Source organism: Castor canadensis, chromosome 2 (genome assembly GCF_047511655.1).
Source record: "Castor canadensis chromosome 2, mCasCan1.hap1v2, whole genome shotgun sequence".
Taxonomy (NCBI): Eukaryota; Metazoa; Chordata; class Mammalia; order Rodentia; family Castoridae; genus Castor; species Castor canadensis.
The window spans coordinates 111,870,656-111,892,072 of NC_133387.1; positions in this window are offsets into that span (position 1 = coordinate 111,870,656).

Below are 21,417 nucleotides of genomic sequence, written 5' to 3' on the forward strand. Positions count from 1 at the left end.
ATGACTTGCGAGAGGAAATAGTCATCATGGTTTTTAAACAGAGGGTCAGAGACATATCATCTTGAAGTAACTCAATCCCCCAAAAGCCTATTCTGAGATTCAAAGCCCAGGTGAGTACCTGCATTGCCACCTGTGGAGGTTGTGCAGTGGACACTGGCAGCCTTTCCTTCAATTCCTGATCCACAAGATGTTTGAGTTAAGGCCTTTTTCTGTTTTCAGTATTGGGTTGGTGGTAAGATGTTACACAAAATTATAGAAACATTAAGAATATATTTAACCATTTCCTGAGTCGCCCTACCTAATTTTCTCCTCCAAAAAATTCCTGAATATTTTATGTGCAACGCAGAATGGGTCAAAGAATGCAATGCTGTCTAACAAGTGTCACACATGTTTGCTCAAGGCTTTTCCATATGAATCGGGTGAGATGCTGAATAAAATGGAAAGAGAAACCACCAGACTCCCTTTATTTATTGTGTCTCTATGGATTCCTGTTGCATGTTTGCTGTGCTCCATACAAAATGAAGATACTCTGATAGGAGTTCAAAGAACAAGAGGTAAGGCTTGGGAAGTTACAGAGGTGCAAGGCAGGGTCTTGGACATACAGATAAGCTGAGGGATCCCTCCAAAGGCATGAGGATACTCAATGGGGCAAGGGAAGAAATCCGAGTCCCTGGCTCCCCACACAACCACTCTCTTACTCCTGCCTCCTGCTGGGCCTGCTACTCCTTCTGTTCAGCACCATGAAGGTGAACAGACCAGGCAAGCACAGCTAGTGGTACGGGAATGAGAACAGGGCAATTGCTGGTGATCTCCCAGGTGTGTGCTGTCAGAGGCCTTCCTGAGAATGACACTGAAGGAGAAGCAGAGGTGCAGCAGGATCAGGTCGTGGGAGATTCAGGATAGAAGGAAGCTCCCAACAGTGGACTAAGGCATGGAGGATTCAAGGACAGGGGAGACCCAGACAGTGGCCTAAAGGGAGCAGAACCCACCTCCCAAAGGGACCACTGCATGGGGATCAGAAGGGAATGTGTGCATACTACCAATAGCAGAAAGACCTGGCAGTGGTGACCTCCAGTGCTTCTTACCAGAAACTGAGCTGGACACCCTCAGAGGGTCTCCTCTCTGTGGCACATCTCTCATTGACACTGGTCTCCCTTATGAAGGAACTGAGTGGGAAGGTTATGGACTCTCATCAATCTCTCTGTGGATCAGACCATGAAAACGTATCCTACTTTTTGATTCATTTTCAGCATTGAGCCAATAATCTGAAACATGACACAAGCAAGATGCTACATACAAGTACACACGGCCAACAACAAGTCAAAGAGGTTTCATTTCTTTTCGCCTTCACTACAAGCCGCAGACATCATTGATTCTGCTCCTGGACTTCTCTGGGAATGACCTGTGCACTGAATCCACGTGCTGAGGCACTCTTTCACAAGAATGAGAACAGTTTCAGTGCTTGATTTATTTCATTGAGCATAGTGGTCTCCAAATCCATCGAGATCCCTGGCACTAAATCGTCATGTATTTTATATTTCAGAGCAAAAAGAAGAAAGGATCTTCAATACCATTACCACAAGGAAAGTGTAAATCTTTGAGGTAGAAAGGTGGATTATCCAGATATCTTTTGCCCAGTGGATGGTAGACACAGGTATGGAATCACGGAGCCCAGGAATATGTATTATTATTATTTGTAAATTTAAATTAAATCAAAAGCAAAAATAGTGCAAGGGTATGTATAATTCTCCTGTGCATCAACGATTTCAAAATAGGTAGTAATAGATGATTGGTCTTGGGATTTCTTTTGCACAACTGGAGATTCATCTCATGGCTTCATTATACCCCTTTTCTTGAGCTAAACCTCCAAACCCCCACCCCGGTTCTTTATCCTCAGGGATATCGGTAAGTAAGTTTTATCTTGAGAAATTTCATACCCTTCATAGGTGCTTTTATTGGTCTAAACAATTTATGGATCATCTGCCCATTAGCATTTGCTCTCCTTGGGAGATATGTGTAATGTGTGATTCATGTGTTACTATTTAAGTGTGTTTCTAAAAATGCGGTCTGTGGTATTCATTCTCCAAAAAAGAGTATTGTGAAAGATTGGAAGTAGATAAATTTCATCAAATGGTTGCAAGTGGCTAGGAATCAGTCACTGAACTTTCCTTTTGAGAGATTATGTGATTCAGTGTGATTGGGCTAAAATAATTGGATTAAGTGACGTGTGCAATCACCTGACCTTGGCGTCTATATACCAGGTTTTGGAAGAGACATTTCCTCCCTGCCCTTTCTCCAGTGTCCTGGATACTGCCTCAGTTCCTGGGCTGTTGCTCTCGACTAATCCTTGTAGAAACATTCTCACACACAAAAGGAAGACAACTGAATTTTAAGTCTGATTCTGTTTCCAATGTGTTGTACAGACTGTTGTTTAGACATTGCAACTCTGGAAGGAAAATGACCCCAAAATGCCTGTTTGAGTATTAGGGAAACATTACACTATTATGCCTGATAGTGCAAGGCTAGGATCCCATCTTCAAGGATTTTGTCGCAGGTGGAGGAGAGGGGCAGGTGCACCTGGGCTCTATAGGGACTTCACAAAAAAATAGTAGTAAATTGTTCAAACCCTTTAAGAAACCAAATATACTTGAAAGTAATTTTGTCCAGTTGTCTCATTTTAGGTTTACCAAAACAGAATCAGTGAAAGCAAGAAAGAGATCTTGCAAACGCCATGTAATAGGGGGCAGTGGTGTGTCTAGAAAACAGAAAACAGGAAGTAGTCCCACAGCTTTCCTGCTGAGACATTATGAGATTTGCTGTGATTGGGTGAAAGTAATTGGATTACGTGACGTGTGCAATCACGTGACGTTGGCGTCTACACAAAACGCCTTTGGGAGCCAACCCTTCTCACTTGCCCTTCTAGGAGCATCCTGGAAGCTGCATCACGCCAAGGGCTGTTGTCCTAGACCCATGTGTGTGGAAACTTTGTGACACTCAAAGTGAAGACAACTGAATTTCAGGTTTGTTTCTATTTCCCATTTGTTGTTCAGATTGTGGTTCAGAAATTACTACAATTTAAGAAACATGGAGGAAAGCATATTTGGGTCTCAGGCAAAAATTATACTCTTTCTGCTTGATAGTGCAAGGCTGAAATTCCAGTTCCAAGGAGATTGTGGCAGGTAGAGGAGAGAGGGACAGATACACCTGTGCTCTATAGGGACTGCACAAAAACATTGTTGTTCATAATGGAGACCCTCTATGAAAACAAACACACCAAAAATGACAAAAAATAAAAAAGGGAGTAGGTAAAGTTCATTTGTAGAGCTCTTGCCTAATGTAGACAAGATCTGCTGTTCTACCACAGCACTGAAAGAAAAGAAGTGATCATTTCAACTTCAGTGGGAATTCCGTGAAGGGAGACCCAGAAAAGCAGTCATTCTTAGTCAAGATGGTTCAAATTGCAAGGAAATGTTCTAGAATGCTGTGATCCTTCTAGGGTAGTGATGAGCTGGTTTGAAACCTAGAGATTTTGCAATGGTAACTGAAAGCTTGTATTATTTTATTGTTCATTTAAATTGTAGAGCACATATTTTTTTCTCGTGCTTCAGGAAATCCAAAATCAGAAACTGAGGACGTCTGAGCTGACTGTAAGGAGACAAGGAAGGTGGCAGGTCTTTTCCCTACCAGTGAGCCCCACAGACTCTCTCCAGCAATGAATGGGAAGAAGGAGCTGAGGGGACGAGACAGGCCTAGGGTTCCCCCACCAGAAGAGGAAGATCCGAGAGTAAGTGGAGGCTTGGGTGTCTCTGCAACCAGGGGGCTCCATAAATCACACAGCTTGGGTGGGGTCATAGGTGATTGTGTCTTGAATCAATTCTTCCTTCTTATGTCCAGTTTCCCTGCTTGGAAACTCCTCACAGGGAGACAGAAACATACAGAAACCTTGAGGGGCAATTTTCCCTTTTATGGCAGGTCATCTTTCAGAAACATTATTCCTATTGCTTACCTCTGGAGCATTACCACATTTTCAGGCTGCAAACCCCCTTCCTATATCCTTCCTAACAAGGACATTGGGAAGACCATATTATCGTTTAAAAATCTAGAAGTAAATAGGCCAAACACCACTGGGTCTTGTCTGAATACACTAAGAAAGTAAGACTTGAAAATCTCCTTTTTTATTGTCATTTGAGACTTTTGAGGAAATTTTTCAGGTCAATAGCAGTTCTCCTTTTCCACATGCAGGTGAAGTGCAAGGAATGTGGAGCCTTTGGGCACACTGCAAGAAGCAGGAGATGTCCCATCAAGTGCTGGGTCGGGACCATGGTCCCACTGCCCATGAACACAAAAAAGCAGAAAGAGAAGCAGCAATCCTGGAAGCCCCCATATTGTCAGAAGGCCGGGGCGTTTCAACAGGCTGATAGACAAAAGGAGCAGGGAGCGGGGTGAGAAATGGGGCAGCTGTAAACTAAACTTCAGGTGCTAAGGCTGAGCACATGGTGTCTGTCCATGCCTCCACCATTTGTAAAGCTCTGCCCAGGCAAATTAGATAACAGAGAACATTCAAACAAATAGACCCCATCTGCCCGTCCTTCAGTACCACAGAAATAAGTCCACATTCACCCAGTAAGTGGCAGGGGTCTAGGAAGACACACAAAAGACTGGAATCTGCTTGAACCTTACTTTGAGAAATAAGGGAAAGGTCAGAAATTATGGGGAGGCTGAGGGATGGGGCAGACTCAGTACAGGTCATGGTGATGCCCTGCCTCAGTCAAAAGAAACACCCAATAGCATGGAACCCAGAAACATTTCTGTCCGTGTCATGCATAATCAGGGCATAGCCACTTAACATTGTTTCTTCCTCAGGCAAAAGGAGCAGCCGAGGAAGGCGCTGGTCCAGAAATTTCCCAGAAATCGCCAAGGGAGGCAGGTGTACAACTGGACAAATGTGGCAGAGTCCTGTGATGATTTGAGGGTGAGTCTCTCCCTGGCGTCCCTGCTGTTTGCCTTCTCTTAGCCATCTTCCATTTCCTCTGTGAATAAATGTTATATTCCACATCCCCATCTGACTACTAGAAGGCCACTTTGTGTACTTAGCAGGGCCACACTTTGCTTTTCTTTAATTTTCATGTGTGTACTTACTTCTGTCTTCAATGATGTGCAAGTGAGGACATGGGAAGTGATTTCATCTAATGCCTCGAAATCAAACCCTGTTACATGGAAGAATATAAAATTTCAGGAAAATAAAACCTCAATAGTCACGTTACCACCCTTCATTACCATTACCCAATGAGCTCCTCAGAAGCCGATGAGAAAGTGCTTTTTATTAAACAGAACAATAATTAATGTAGAAAAATTACCTTTCTCATTATGGCCTTAAATATAATGTAATTGGAAGGGCTGGCTGGATCGCCCCATGATCACTCCTCAGCCTCCTGTGTACAGGGTTCTAGGTGCGTGGACACCACACTCTGCTTGTTCCATGTCTAACGTGACAACTTACTGTACTTTCACCATTAATGTTAGTGTTCTAACCTCCCTCTCTTAGTTGCTGGATTTTCTTGAAATTTTATGTTGAGGAAATACCAATGTATAACTGACATGCCTATCTTTCCCATAGTAACCAAACAGGCCAAAATTCGACTCTAGAAATAGGAACGGATACTTCCTTGGCAATGTTGAAAATCCTCAACCAACTATCAACATATCTGAAATGGGATCCATGGGCCCTAAGTTGTCAGCCATCAAAGGAACAGAATTTACTGTCTTTTCTCCTGCGCAAAATAAAGGTCCAAGTTTAGCTCTCACTGACATCACCAGGCCGGCATTGAGAAACTCTCTTCAAGACAGTGCCCTCCTTATGAAGAACACCCTCCGATGTCCAGATGATGGCTCCCCCAGTTTTTACGAGGCTGTCTCTACAAGGCATGGCACTGGCCAAATGCTCAAACTTCTGCTACCAACACAGTTAACTGATGCAAAGAAGCAGTCCTGCTTGCGAGTTGCATCTCATACATCTGTGCAGAAGTCCCAAATCAGCTTTAGAGCATCAAACAAGAGACCTGCCCACGTCCCTGTGCACAATGACCAGAATCCCCCAAAGAAAGCAAGACTCAAACCCTCTGATATCACCCAGGCGCACCCTGGAAAAGCTGTCCTGAAACATCTCCAGGCTGTGCCTCCTCCACAAAATAAAAATAGACGTGGTTTGAAAGTATCATGTCAAGAGACTGAGAAAATATCAGCACAGGGACCCAGTGATGACCTACAGGCTGCAAACAACCAAGCTCGGATGGATTTTGCCATGTCCTACACTGAGTCCAATAACCCACTGTCAAGACATGTAACAGGCCAACCCCTCAGAATGATCTTCAAGAGGTTGTACAGTGACAACTGGAGCTCCAGGTTGGTGACACCTCTGTCATCCCAAACTCCTGAGAAGACAAGCCTTCCTGACACCAGGCCTGCCAGCCCAGAGATGCCTGAGTGTCATGGCAGCCATGTGCCACTGAGTGTCCTCTATGAGGATCTATGGGTCTCCTCTTCCTCTGAGGAGAGTGATTTGGAGTGAGACAACTCCTGAAGGGAAGACTCACGTCCAGTGTCAGTGACTTTGAGGGGATTGCTGAACTGAGCCGGGCTGGTCAAGGGTACAGGCTCTTTTTGCTTAATCACCTCACCTTGGGTGAAACTTGTGCAATGATTGCTCTCAAGAGACTTCTGGGAGCAGTCACACAGACACTGAGTGTCTACATGATGCATCCTCAAGTTGAAGTTAAAATGGACTTTAATAGAGTACCACAGGAAGACATTTCCACCAAGACAATTTCATTGGAGCTAAAGTGGACACCCCTGGGTATTCACTAAACTATGTGCTTGTTTTCCCTTTCTAACATCCCGTGAACATTAGGTGATTTTTCAATGCCAATAAGAATCATATTTTTAAATTATACACATATTCATTTAAATGTGTAATTATTAAAATTCATTTCTAACGAAATGTAGGTGTCTTAACTACTCTAAACTCTTACTTCCAACTCTGTGAGGTCTTTGACTTCCAGCCTGTGCCATATGGCCAAGATAAATATGACACACAACTTGTTCCCAAGGAAGTCTTTGTGGAGAGTCATGTTCACGGGGCAGAAGGGCAGAAAGGTTTCCGAGTACCCAGGGTACAGAGCAAAAATAGGCTTAGTGCCCTCCCAGTAGGACCCACAACATCTGTTCTCTCTGTCTCTCACCAGAAAGCAGTTTCCTGCTGATACTAAAGCTGAGTATACCTGGTGGCTACAACTTCCTTACTTCTTGTACACATTTCATTTACATGTCCTCCAGTGAACTGCACTCGGAAAATCCAGAGTTTTTGTGAGGGATGTCTCTATAGTGCTGCTGAAACACAGGCAGGCACTGATGGTTTAGAGGACGTAACCTTAAGTTATACATAAAAAGGAATTGACTATGTGCCATATGAAGTGTTTCTACCTACTCAATGTTACAGGAAATAGGATTGGCACACCTGTGAATAGTTTACATTATAAGGTAATTAAAAATGAATCTGTGCTTGGTATCTAAAGGACAATATTACAGGAAAAGTCTACTCAGTCCCCGACATGTGCAGTTTTCCTTTGACCTACATGAGATTTAATTGTGTGACTCCAATGATGTCAACAGCAATCACTGTGACACATGATCTACTTGACATGTCTTTGTTCTTTTCAAACATCATTAAGTGTACTGATAATTTTCTTTCAATACCAATAAGATACTTTTAAACATAACAAGGTGGATGCACATTTTAATTTCTAACTAGCAATGCAAATCAGCTATCTCAAACATGTCCATTAGCCTATGTTTCCATAACCCCAACGGGCAGGGATTCCTTGCCCTTAGTTTGCCTTTCAGTTTCTACTTCTTGAATCCTCAGCATTTGGAGGATGAAGTGGTCACTCAATAGGGATATTCTAGGACATTTTGCTCATCCTGGAATTTGACAATAAGACGCTAACTCTTGATGCTTTTATACTGAGCACATGATAAAAGTGAGAGCACACAAGGGAGGGGTGAGGATAGGTAAGACATGTAAAAAATGAGCTATCATTTGTTGCCCTTAATGTAGACAAAATAAAGCAGATGCCATAAAAGCAACTGAGGCCAATAGGAAAAGGGGACCAGGAACTAGAGAAAAGCTTAGATCAAAAAGAATTAACCTAGAAGGTAACACACATGCACAGGAAATCAATGTGAGTCAATGCCCAGTATAGCTATCCTTATCTCAACCAGCAAAAACCCTTGTTCCTTCCTATTATAGCTTTTATTCTCTCTACAACAAAATTAGAGATAAGGGCAAAATAGTTTCTGCTGGATATGGAGGGGGTGGGGGGCAGAGGGTGGGGACGGATTATGTGGTTAGGTAGGGGGTGGGTGCAGACGTGAGAAATGACCCAATCCTTGTATGCACATGTGAATAATAAAAGAAAAAAAGAAGATCCCCCACCACTCTTAAGGCCCACACAAGTTTTGTTGCCTGGATTGGTGCTTCTCAAACCTCTGCATCTTTTTGTTTTGTGGTTTTGTTTTTGTTTTTTTGTTTTTGGTGGCACTTTGAGTTGAAATCAGAGCCTACACCTTGAGCCATTCCAACTAGCCTTTAATTTGATATTTTTTTTCTTTTTGACATGGGGTCCTTTTGACTCTTTGCCTGGGCTGGCTTTGAACCACAATCCTCCTGGGAGCAGCCTCCTTATAGGCATGAGTCACCACCACCCAGCACCTGAATTAGCAGCTCTCAAAGGATGGTGGGTCCTCCTGGGTGGACCAGTTCCCCAGCAATATGCTGTGCTACTTTCAGTTCCTTGTCTTACATTCTAATCCACACACTGAGCCTTTCACTTCTTTGAACAATCCACTTCTGAGGAATATATAGATCAAATCATCTCCTCCTCATAAATTGCTCATAGTGATAAGAAGACTCAAGGCACAAATCAGAAGTCCAAGATGGATTCCTATAAGTGTTGATGTAGTAAAGTTTCAGAGATTTGAAATGACTTGCGAGAGGAAATAGTCATCATGGTGTTTAAACAGAGGGTCAGAGACATATCATCTTGAAGTAACTCAATCCCCAAAAAGCCTCTTCTGAGATTCAAAGCCCAGGCGAGTACCTGCATTGCCACCTGTGGAGGTTGTGCAGTGGACACTGGCAGCCTTTCCTTCAATTCCTGATCCACAAGATGTTTGAGTTAAGGCCTTTTTCTGTTTTCAGTATTGGGTTGGTGGTAAGATGTTACACAAAATTATAGAAACATTAAGAATATATTTAACCTTTTCCTGAGTCGCCCTACTTAATTTTCTCCTCCAAAAAATTCCTGAATATTTTATGTGCAACACAGAATGGGTCAAAGAATGCAATGCTGTCTAACAAGTGTCACACATGTTTGCTCAAGGCTTTTCCATATGAATCGGGTGAGATGCTGAATAAAATGGAAAGAGAAACCACCAGACTCCCTTTATTTATTGTGTCTCTATGGATTCCTGTTGCAAGTTTGCTGTGCTCCATACAAAATGAAGATACTCTGATAGGAATTCAAAGAACAAGAGGTAAGGCTTGGGAAGTTACAGAGGTGCAAGGCAGGGTCTTGGACATACAGATAAGCTGAGGGATCCCTCCAAAGGCATGAGGATACTCAATGGGGCAAGGGAAGAAATCCGAGTCCCTGGCTCCCCACACAACCACTCTCTTACTCCTGCCTCCTGCTGGGCCTGCTACTCCTTCTGTTCAGCACCATGAAGGTGAACAGACCAGGCAAGCACAGCTAGTGGTACGGGAATGAGAACAGGGCAATTGCTGGTGATCTCCCAGGTGTGTGCTGTCAGAGGCCTTCCTGAGAATGACACTGAAGGAGAAGCAGAGGTGCAGCAGGATCAGGTCCTGGGAGATTCAGGATAGAAGGAAGCTCCCAACAGTGGACTAAGGCATGGAGGATTCAAGGACAGGGGAGACCCAGACAGTGGCCTAAAGGGAGCAGAACCCACCTCCCAAAGGGACCACTGCATGGGGATCAGAAGGGAATGTGTGCATACTACCAATAGCAGAAAGACCTGGCAGTGGTGACCTCCAGTGCTTCTTACCAGAAACTGAGCTGGACACCCTCAGAGGGTCTCCTCTCTGTGGCACATCTCTCATTGACACTGGTCTCCCTTATGAAGGAACTGAGTGGGAAGGTTATGGACTCTCATCAATCTCTCTGTGGATCAGACCATGAAAACGTATCCTACTTTTTGATTCATTTTCAGCATTGAGCCAATAATCTGAAACATGACACAAGCAAGATGCTACATACAAGTACACACGGCCAACAATAAGTCAAAGAGGTTTCATTTCTTTTCGCCTTCACTACAAGCCGCAGACATCATTGATTCTGCTCCTGGACTTCTCTGGGAATCACCTGTGCACTGAATCCACGTGCTGAGGCACTCTTTCACAAGAATGAGAACAGTTTCAGTGCTTGATTTATTTCATTGAGCATAGTGGTCTCCAATTCCATCCAGATCCCTGGCACTAAATCGTCATGTATTTTATATTTCAGAGCAAAAAGAAGAAAGGATCTTCAATACCATTACCACAAGGAAAGTGTAACTCTTTGAGGTAGAAAGGTGGATTATCCAGATATCTTTTGCCCAGTGGATGGTAGACACAGGTATGGAATCACGGAGCCCAGGAATATGTATAATTATTATTTGTAAATTTAAATTAAATCAAAAGCAAAAATAGTGCAAGGGTATGTATAATTCTCCTGTGCATGAACGATTTCAAAATAGGTAGTAATAGATGATTGGTCTTGGGATTTCTTTTGCACAACTGGAGATTCATCTCATGGCTTCATTATACCCCTTTTCTTGAGCTAAACCTCCAAACCCCCACCCCGGTTCTTTATCCTCAGTGATATCGGTAAGTAAGTTTTATCTTGAAAAATTTCATACCCTTCATAGGTGCTTTTATTTGTCTAAACAATTTATGGATCATCTGCCCATTAGCATTTGCTCTCCTTGGGAGATATGTGTAATGTATGATTCATGTGTTACTATTTAAGTGTGTTTCTAAAAATGCGGTCTGTGGTATTCATTCTCCAAAAAAGAGTATTGCGAAAGATTGGAAGTAGATAAATTTCATCAAATGGTTGCAAGTGGCTAGGAATCAGTCACTGAACTTTCCTTTTGAGAGATTATGTGATTCAGTGTGATTGGGCTAAAATAATTGGATTAAGTGACGTGTGCAATCACCTGACCTTGGCGTCTATATACCAGGTTTTGGAAGAGACATTTCCTCCCTGCCCTTTCTCCAGTGTCCTGGATACTGCATCAGTTCCTGGGCTGTTGCTCTCGACTAATCCTTGTAGAAACATTCTCACACACAAAAGGAAGACAACTGAATTTTATGTCTGATTCTGTTTCCAATGTGTTGTACAGACTGCTGTTTAGACATTGCAACTCTGGAAGGAAAATGACCCCAAAATGCCTGTTTGAGTATTAGGGAAACATTACACTATTATGCCTGATAGTGCAAGGCTAGGATCCCATCTTCAAGGATTTTGTCGCAGGTGGAGGAGAGGGGCAGGTGCACCTGGGCTCTATAGGGACTTCACAAAAAAATAGTAGTAAATTGTTCAAACCCTTTAAGAAACCAAATATACTTGAAAGTAATTTTGTCCAGTTGTCTCATTTTAGGTTTACCAAAACAGAATCAGTGAAAGCAAGAAAGAGATCTTGCAAACGCCATGTAATAGGGGGCAGTGGTGTGTCTAGAAAACAGAAAACAGGAAGTAGTCCCACAGCTTTCCTGCTGAGACATTATGACATTTGCTGTGATTGGGTGAAAGTAATTGGATTACGTGACGTGTGCAATCACGTGACGTTGGCGTCTACACAAAACGCCTTTGGGAGCCAACCCTTCTCACTTGCCCTTCTAGGAGCATCCTGGAAGCTGCATCACGCCAAGGGCTGTTGTCCTAGACCCATGTGTGTGGAAACTTTGTGACACTCAAAGTGAAGACAACTGAATTTCAGGTTTGTTTCTATTTCCCATTTGTTGTTCAGATTGTGGTTCAGAAATTACTACAATTTAAGAAACATGGAGGAAAGCATATTTGGGTCTCAGGCAAAAATTATACTCTTTCTGCTTGATAGTGCAAGGCTGAAATTCCAGTTCCAAGGAGATTGTGGCAGGTAGAGGAGAGAGGGACAGATACACCTGTGCTCTATAGGGACTGCACAAAAACATTGTTGTTCATAATGGAGACCCTCTATGAAAACAAACACACCAAAAATGACAAAAAATAAAAAAGGGAGTAGGTAAAGTTCATTTGTAGAGCTCTTGCCTAATGTAGACAAGATCTGCTGTTCTACCACAGCACTGAAAGAAAAGAAGTGATCATTTCAACTTCAGTGGGAATTCCGTGAAGGGAGACCCAGAAAAGCAGTCATTCTTAGTCAAGATGGTTCAAATTGCAAGGAAATGTTCTAGAATGCTGTGATCCTTCTAGGGTAGTGATGAGCTGGTTTGAAACCTAGAGATTTTGCAATGGTAACTGAAAGCTTGTATTATTTTATTGTTCATTTAAATTGTAGAGCACATATTTTTTTCTCGTGCTTCAGGAAATCCAAAATCAGAAACTGAGGACGTCTGAGCTGACTGTAAGGAGACAAGGAAGGTGGCAGGTCTTTTCCCTACCAGTGAGCCCCACAGACTCTCTCCAGCAATGAATGGGAAGAAGGAGCTGAGGGGACGAGACAGGCCTAGGGTTCCCCCACCAGAAGAGGAAGATCCGAGAGTAAGTGGAGGCTTGGGTGTCTCTGCAACCAGGGGGCTCCATAAATCACACAGCTTGGGTGGGGTCATAGGTGATTGTGTCTTGAATCAATTCTTCCTTCTTATGTCCAGTTTCCCTGCTTGGAAACTCCTCACAGGGAGACAGAAACATACAGAAACCTTGAGGGGCAATTTTCCCTTTTATGGCAGGTCATCTTTCAGAAACATTATTCCTATTGCTTACCTCTGGAGCATTATCACATTTTCAGGCTGCAAACCCCCTTCCTATATCCTTCCTAACAAGGACATTGGGAAGACCATATTATCGTTTAAAAATCTAGAAGTAAATAGGCCAAACACCATTGGGTCTTGTATGAATACACTAAGAAAGTAAGACTTGAAAATCTCTTTTTTTATTCTCATTTGAGACTTCTGAGGAAATTTTTCAGGTCAATAGCAGTTCTCCTTTTCCACATGCAGTGAAGTGCAAGGAATGTGGAGCCTTTGGGCACACTGCAAGAAGCAGGAGATGTCCCATCAAGTGCTGGGCCGGGACCATGCTCCCACTGCCCATGAACACAAAGAAGCAGAAAGAGAACCAGCAATCCTGGAAGCCCCCATATTGTCAGAAGGCCGGGGCGTTTCATCAGGCTGATAGACAAAAGGAGCAGGGAGCGGGGTGAGAAATGGGGCAGCTGTAAACTAAACTTCAGGTGCTAAGGCTGAGCACATGGTGTCTGTCCATGCCTCCACCATTTGTAAAGCTCTGCTCAGGCAAATTAGATAATAGAGAACATTCAAACAAATAGACCCCATCTGCCCGTCCTTCAGTACCACAGAAATAAGTCCACATTCACCCAGTAAGTGGCAGGGGTCTAGGAAGACACACAAAAGACTGGAATCTGCTTGAACCTTACTTTGAGAAATAAGGGAAAGGTCAGAAATTATGGGGAGGCTGAGGGATGGGGCAGACTCAGTACAGGTCATGGTGATGCCCTGCCTCAGTCAAAAGAAACACCCAATAGCATGGAACCCAGAAACATTTCTGTCCGTGTCATGCATAATCAGGGCATAGCCACTTAACATTGTTTCTTCCTCAGGCAAAAGGAGCAGCCGAGGAAGGCGCTGGTCCAGAAATTTCCCAGAAATCGCCAAGGGAGGCAGGTGTACAACTGGACAAATGTGGCAGAGTCCTGTGATGATTTGAGGGTGAGTCTCTCCCTGGCGTCCCTGCTGTTTGCCTTCTCTTAGCCATCTTCCATTTCCTCTGTGAATAAATGTTATATTCCACATCCCCATCTGACTACTAGAAGGCCACTTTGTGTACTTAGCAGGGCCACACTTTGCTTTTCTTTACTTTTCATGTGTGTACTTACTTCTGTCTTCAATGATGTGCAAGTGAGGACATGGGAAGTGATTTCATCTAACGCCTCGAAATCAAACCCAGTTACATGGAAGAATATAAAATTTCAGGAAAATAAAACCTCAATAGTCACGTTACCACCCTTCATTACCATTACCCAATGAGCTCCCCAGAAGCTGATGAGAAAGTGCTTTTTATTAAACAGAACAATAATTAATGTAGAAAAATTACCTTTCTCATTATGGCCTTAAATATAATGTAATTCGAAGGGCTGGCTGGATCGCCCCTTGATCACTCCTCAGCCTCCTGTGTACAGGGTTCTAGGTGCGTGGACACCACACTCTGCTTGTTCCACGTCTAACGTGACAACTTACTGTACTTTCACCATTAATGTTAGTGTTCTAACCTCCCTCTCTTAGTTGCTGGATTTTCTTGAAATTTTATGTTGAGGAAATACCAATGTATAACTGACATGCCTATCTTTCCCATAGCAACCAAACAGGCCAAAATTCGACTCTAGAAATAGGAACGGATATTTCCTTGGCAATGTTGAAAATCCTCAACCAACTATCAACATATCTGAAATGGGATCCATGGGCCCTAAGTTGTCAGCCATCAAAGGAACAGAATTTACTGTCTTTTCTCCTGCGCAAAATAAAGGTCCAAGTTTAGCTCTCACTGACATCACCAGGCCGGCATTGAGAAACTCTCTTCAAGACAGTGCCCTCCTTATGAAGAACACCCTCCGATGTCCAGATGATGGCTCCCCCAGTTTTTACGAGGCTGTCTCTACAAGGCATGGCACTGGCCAAATGCTCAAACTTCTGCTACCAACACAGTTAACTGATGCAAAGAAGCAGTCCTGCTTGCGAGTTGCATCTCATACATCTGTGCAGAAGTCCCAAATCAGCTTTAGAGCATCAAACAAGAGACCTGCCCACGTCCCTGTGCACAATGACCAGAATCCCCCAAAGAAAGCAAGACTCAAACCCTCTGATATCACCCAGGCGCACCCTGGAAAAGCTGTCCTGAAACATCTCCAGGCTGTGCCTCCTCCACAAAATAAAAATAGACGTGGTTTGAAAGTATCATGTCAAGAGACTGAGAAAATATCAGCACAGGGACCCAGTGATGACCTACAGGCTGCACACAACCAAGCTCGGATGGATTTTGCCATGTCCTACACTGAGTCCAATAACCCACTGTCAAGCCATGTTCCAGGCCAACCCCTCAGAATGATCTTCAAGAGGTTGTACAGTGACAACTGGAGCTCCAGGTTGGTGACACCTCTGTCATCCCAAACTCCTGAGAAGACAAGCCTTCCTGACACCAGGCCTGCCAGCTCAGAGATGCCTGAATGTCATGGCAGCCATGTGCCACTGAGTGTCCTCTATGAGGATCTATGGGTCTCCTCTTCCTCTGAGGAGAGTGATTTGGAGTGAGACAACTCCTGAAGGGAAGACTCACGTCCAGTGTCAGTGACTTTGAGGGGATTGCTGAACTGAGCAGGGCTGGTCAAGGGTACAGGCTCTTTTTGCTTAATCACCTCACCTTGGGTGAAACTTGTGCAATGATTGCTCTCAAGAGACTTCTGGGAGCAGTCACACAGACACTGAGTGTCTACATGATGCATCCTCAAGTTGAAGTTAAAATGGAATTTAATAGAGTACCACAGGAAGACATTTCCACCAAGACAATTTCATTGGAGCTAAAGTGGACACCCCTGGGTATTCACTAAACTATGTGCTTGTTTTCCCTTTCTAACATCCCGTGAACATTAGGTGATTTTTCAATGCCAATAAGAATCATATTTTTAAATTATACACATATTCATTTAAATGTGTAATTATTAAAATTCATTTCTAACGAAATGTAGGTGTCTTAACTACTCTAAACTCTTACTTCCAACTCTGTGAGGTCTTTGACTTCCAGCCTGTTCCATATGGCCAAGATAAATATGACACACAACTTGTTCCCAAGGAAGTCTTTGTGGAGAGTCATGTTCACGGGGCAGAAGGGCAGAAAGGTTTCCGAGTACCCAGGGTACAGAGCAAAAATAGGCTTAGTGCCCTCCCAGTAGGACCCACAACATCTGTTCTCTCTGTCTCTCACCAGAAAGCAGTTTCCTGCTGATGCTAAAACTGAGTATACCTGGTGGCTACAACTTCCTTACTTCTTGTACACATTTCATTTACATGTCCTCCAGTGAACTGCACTCGGAAAATCCAGAGTTTTTGTGCGGGATGTCTCTATAGTGCTGCTGAAACACAGGCAGGCACGGATGGTTTAGAGGACGTAACCTTAAGTTATACATAAAAAGGAATTGACTATGTGCAATATGAAGTGTTTCTACCTACTCAATGTTACAGGAAATAGGATTGGCACACCTGTGAATAGTTTACATTATAAGGTAATTAAAAATGAATCTGTGCTTGGTATCTAAAGGACAATATTACAGGAAAAGTCTACTCAGTCCCCGACATGTGCAGTTTTCCTTTCACCTACATGAGATTTAATTGTGTGACTCCAATGATGTCAACAGCAATCACTGTGACACATGATCTACTTGACATGTCTTTGTTCTTTTCAAACATCATTAAGTGTACTGATAATTTTCTTTCAATACCAATAAGATACTTATAAACATAACAAGGTGGATGCACATTTTAATTTCTAACTAGCAATGCAAATCAGCTATCTCAAACATGTCCATTAGCCTATGTTTCCATTACCCCAAAGGGCAGGGATTCCTTGCCCTTAGTTTGCCTTTCAGTTTCTACTTCTTGAATCCTCAGCATTTGGAGGATGAAGTGGTCACTCAGTAGGGATATTCTAGGACATTTTGCTCATCCTGGAATTTGACAATAAGACGCTAACTCTTGATGCTTTTATACTGAGCACATGATAAAAGCAAGAGCACACAAGGGAGGGGTGAGGATAGGTAAGACACGTAAAAAATGAGCTAGCATTTGTTGCCCTTAATGTAGACAAAATAAAGCAGATACCATAAAAGCAACCGAGGCCAATAGGAAAAGGGGACCAGGAACTAGAGAAAAGCTTAGATCAAAAAGAATTAACCTAGAAGGTAACACACATGCACAGGAAATCAATGTGAGTCAATGCCCAGTATAGCTATCCTTATCTCAACCAGCAAAAACACTTGTTCCTTCCTATTACAGCTTATATTCTCTCTACAACAAAATTAGAGATAAGGGCAAAATAGTTTCTGCTGGTTATGGAGGCGGTGGGGGGCAGAGGGTGGGGACGGATTATGTGGTAAGGTAGGGGGTGGGTGCAGACGTGAGAAATGACCCAATCCTTGTATGCACATGTGAATAATAAAAGAAAAAAAGAAGATCCCCCACCACTCTTAAGGCCCACACAACTTTTGTTGCCTGGATTGGTGCTTCTCAAACCTCTGCATCTTTTTGTTTTGTGGTTTTGTTTTTGTTTTTTTGTTTCTGGTGGCACTTTGAGTTGAAATCAGAGCCTACACCTTGAGCCATACCAACTAGCCTTTAATTTGATATTTTTTTTCTTTTTGACATGGGGTCCTTTTGACTCTTTGCCTGAGCTGGCTTTGAACCACAATCCTCCTGGGAGCAGCCTCCTTATAGGCATGAGTCATCACCACCCAGCACCTGAATTAGCAGCTCTCAAAGGATGGTGGGTCCTCCTGGGGGGACCAGTTCCCCAGCAATATGCTGTGCTACTTTCAGTTCCTTGTCTTACATTCTAATCCACACACTGAGCCTTTCACTTCTTTGAACAATCCACTTCTGAGGAATATATAGATCAAATCATCTCCTCCTCATAAATTGCTCATAGTGATAAGAAGACTCAAGGCACAAATCAGAAGTCCAAGATGGATTCCTATAAGTGTTGATGTAGTAAAGTTTCAGAGATTTGAAATGACTTGCGAGAGGAAATAGTCATCATGGTGTTTAAACAGAGGTTCAGAGACATATCATCTTGAAGTAACTCAATCCCCCAAAAGCCTCTTCTGAGATTCAAAGCCCAGGTGAGTACCTGCATTGCCACCTATGGAGGTTGTGCAGTGGACACTGGCAGCCTTTCCTTCAATTCCTGATCCACAAGATGTTTGAGTTAAGGCCTTTTTCTGTTTTCAGTATTGGGTTGGTGGTAAGATGTTACACAAAATTATAGAAACATTAAGAATATATTTAACCTTTTCCTGAGTCGCCCTACTTAATTTTCTCCTCCAAAAAATTCCTGAATATTTTATGTGCAACACAGAATGGGTCAAAGAATGCAATGCTGTCTAACAAGTGTCACACATGTTTGCTCAAGGCTTTTCCATATGAATCGGGTGAGATGCTGAATAAAATGGAAAGAGAAACCACCAGACTCCCTTTATTTATTGTGTCTCTATGGATTCCTGTTGCATGTTTGCTGTGCTCCATACAAAATGAAGATACTCTGATAGGAGTTCAAAGAACAAGAGGTAAGGCTTGGGAAGTTACAGAGGTGCAAGGCAGGGTCTTGGACATACAGATAAGCTGAGGGATCCCTCCAAAGGCATGAGGATACTCAATGGGGCAAGGGAAGAAATCCGAGTCCCTGGCTCCCCACACAACCACTCTCTTACTCCTGCCTCCTGCAGGGCCTGCTACTCCTTCTGTTCAGCACCATGAAGGTGAACAGACCAGGCAAGCACAGCTAGTGGTACGGGAATGAGAACAGGGCAATTGCTGGTGATCTCCCAGGTGTGTGCTGTCAGAGGCCTTCCTGAGAATGACACTGAAGGAGAAGCAGAGGTGCAGCAGGATCAGGTCCTGGGAGATTCAGGATAGAAGGAAGCTCCCAACAGTGGACTAAGGCATGGAGGATTCAAGGACAGGGGAGACCCAGCCAGTGGCCTAAAGGGAGCAGAACCCACCTCCCAAAGGGACCACTGCATGGGGATCAGAAGGGAATGTGTGCATACTACCAATAGCAGAAAGACCTGGCAGTGGTGACCTCCAGTGCTTCTTACCAGAAACTGAGCTGGACACCCTCAGAGGGTCTCCTCTCTGTGGCACATCTCTCATTGACACTGGTCTCCCTTATGAAGGAACTGAGTGGGAAGGTTATGGACTCTCATCAATCTCTCTGTGGATCAGACCATGAAAACGTATCCTACTTTTTGATTCATTTTCAGCATTGAGCCAATAATCTGAAACATGACACAAGCAAGATGCTACATACAAGTACACACGGCCAACAACAAGTCAAAGAGGTTTCATTTCTTTTCGCCTTCACTACAAGCCGCAGACATCATTGATTCTGCTCCTGGACTTCTCTGGGAATCACCTGTGCACTGAATCCACGTGCTGAGGCACTCTTTCACAAGAATGAGAACAGTTTCAGTGCTTGATTTATTTCATTGAGCATAGTGGTCTCCAATTCCATCCAGATCCCTGGCACTAAATCGTCATGTATTTTATATTTCAGAACAAAAAGAAGAAAGGATCTTCAATACCACTACCACAAGGAAAGTGTAAATCTTTGAGGTAGAAAGGTTGATTATGCAGATATCTTTTGCCCAGTGGATGGTAGACACAGGTATGGAATCACGGAGCCCAGGAATATGTATAATTATTATTTGTAAATTTAAATTAAATCAAAAGCAAAAATAGTGCAAGGGTATGTATAATTCTCCTGTGCATCAACGATTTCAAAATAGGTAGTAATAGATGATTGGTCTTGGGATTTCTTTTGCAGAACTGGAGATTCATCTCATGGCTTCATTATACCCCTTTTCTTGAGCTAAACCTCCAAACCCCCACCCCGGTTCTTTATCCTCAGGGATATCGGTAAGTAAGTTTTATCTTGAGAAATTTCATACCCTTCATAGGTGCTTTTATTGGTCTAAACAATTTATGGATCATCTGCCCATTAGCATTTGCTCTCCTTGGGAGATATGTGTAATGTATGATTCATGTGTTACTATTTAAGTGTGTTTCTAAAAATGCGGTCTGTGGTATTCATTCTCCAAAAAAGAGTATTGCGAAAGATTGGAAGTAGATAAATTTCATCAAATGGTTGCAAGTGGCTAGGAATCAGTCACTGAACTTTCCTTTTGAGAGATTATGTGATTCAGTGTGATTGGGCTAAAATAATTGGATTAAGTGACGTGTGCAATCAACAGACCTTGGCATCTATATACCAGGTTTTGGAAGAGACATTTCCTCCCTGCCCTTTCTCCAGTGTCCTGGATACTGCCTCAGTTCCTGGGCTGTTGCTCTCGACTAATCCTTGTAGAAACATTCTCACACACAAAAGGAAGACAACTGAGTTTTAAGTCTGATTCTGTTTCCAATGTGTTGTACAGACTGTTGTTTAGACATTGCAACTCTGGAAGGAAAATGACCCCAAAATGCCTGTTTGAGTATTAGGGAAACATTACACTATTATGCCTGATAGTGCAAGGCTAGGATCCCATCTTCAAGGATTTTGTCGCAGGTGGAGGAGAGGGGCAGGTGCACCTGGGCTCTATAGGGACTTCACAAAAAAATAGTAGTAAATTGTTCAAACCCTTTAAGAAACCAAATATACTTGAAAGTAATTTTGTCCAGTTGTCTCATTTTAGGTTTACCAAAACAGAATTAGTGAAAGCAAGAAAGAGATCTTGCAAACGCCATGTAATAGGGGGCAGTGGTGTGTCTAGAAAACAGAAAACAGGAAGTAGTCCCACAGCTTTCCTGCTGAGACATTATGAGATTTGCTGTGATTGGGTGAAAGTAACTGGATTACGCGACGTGTGCAATCACGTGACGTTGGCGTCTACACAAAACGCCTTTGGGAGCCAACCCTTCTCACTTGCCCTTCTAGGAGCATCCTGGAAGCTGCATCACGCCAAGGGCTGTTGTCCTAGACCCATGTGTGTGGAAACTTTGCGACACTCAAAGTGAAGACAACTGAATTTCAGGTTTGTTTCTATTTCCCATTTGTTGTTCAGATTGTGGTTCAGAAATTACTACAATTTAAGAAACATGGAGGAAAGCATATTTGGGTCTCAGGCAAAAATTATACTCTTTCTGCTTGATAGTGCAAGGCTGAAATTCCAGTTCCAAGGAGATTGTGGCAGGTAGAGGAGAGAGGGACAGATACACCTGTGCTCTATAGGGACTGCACAAAAACATTGTTGTTCATAATGGAGACCCTCTATGAAAACAAACGCACCAAAAATGACAAAAAATAAAAAAGGGAGTAGGTAAAGTTCATTTGTAGAGCTCTTACCTAATGTAGACAA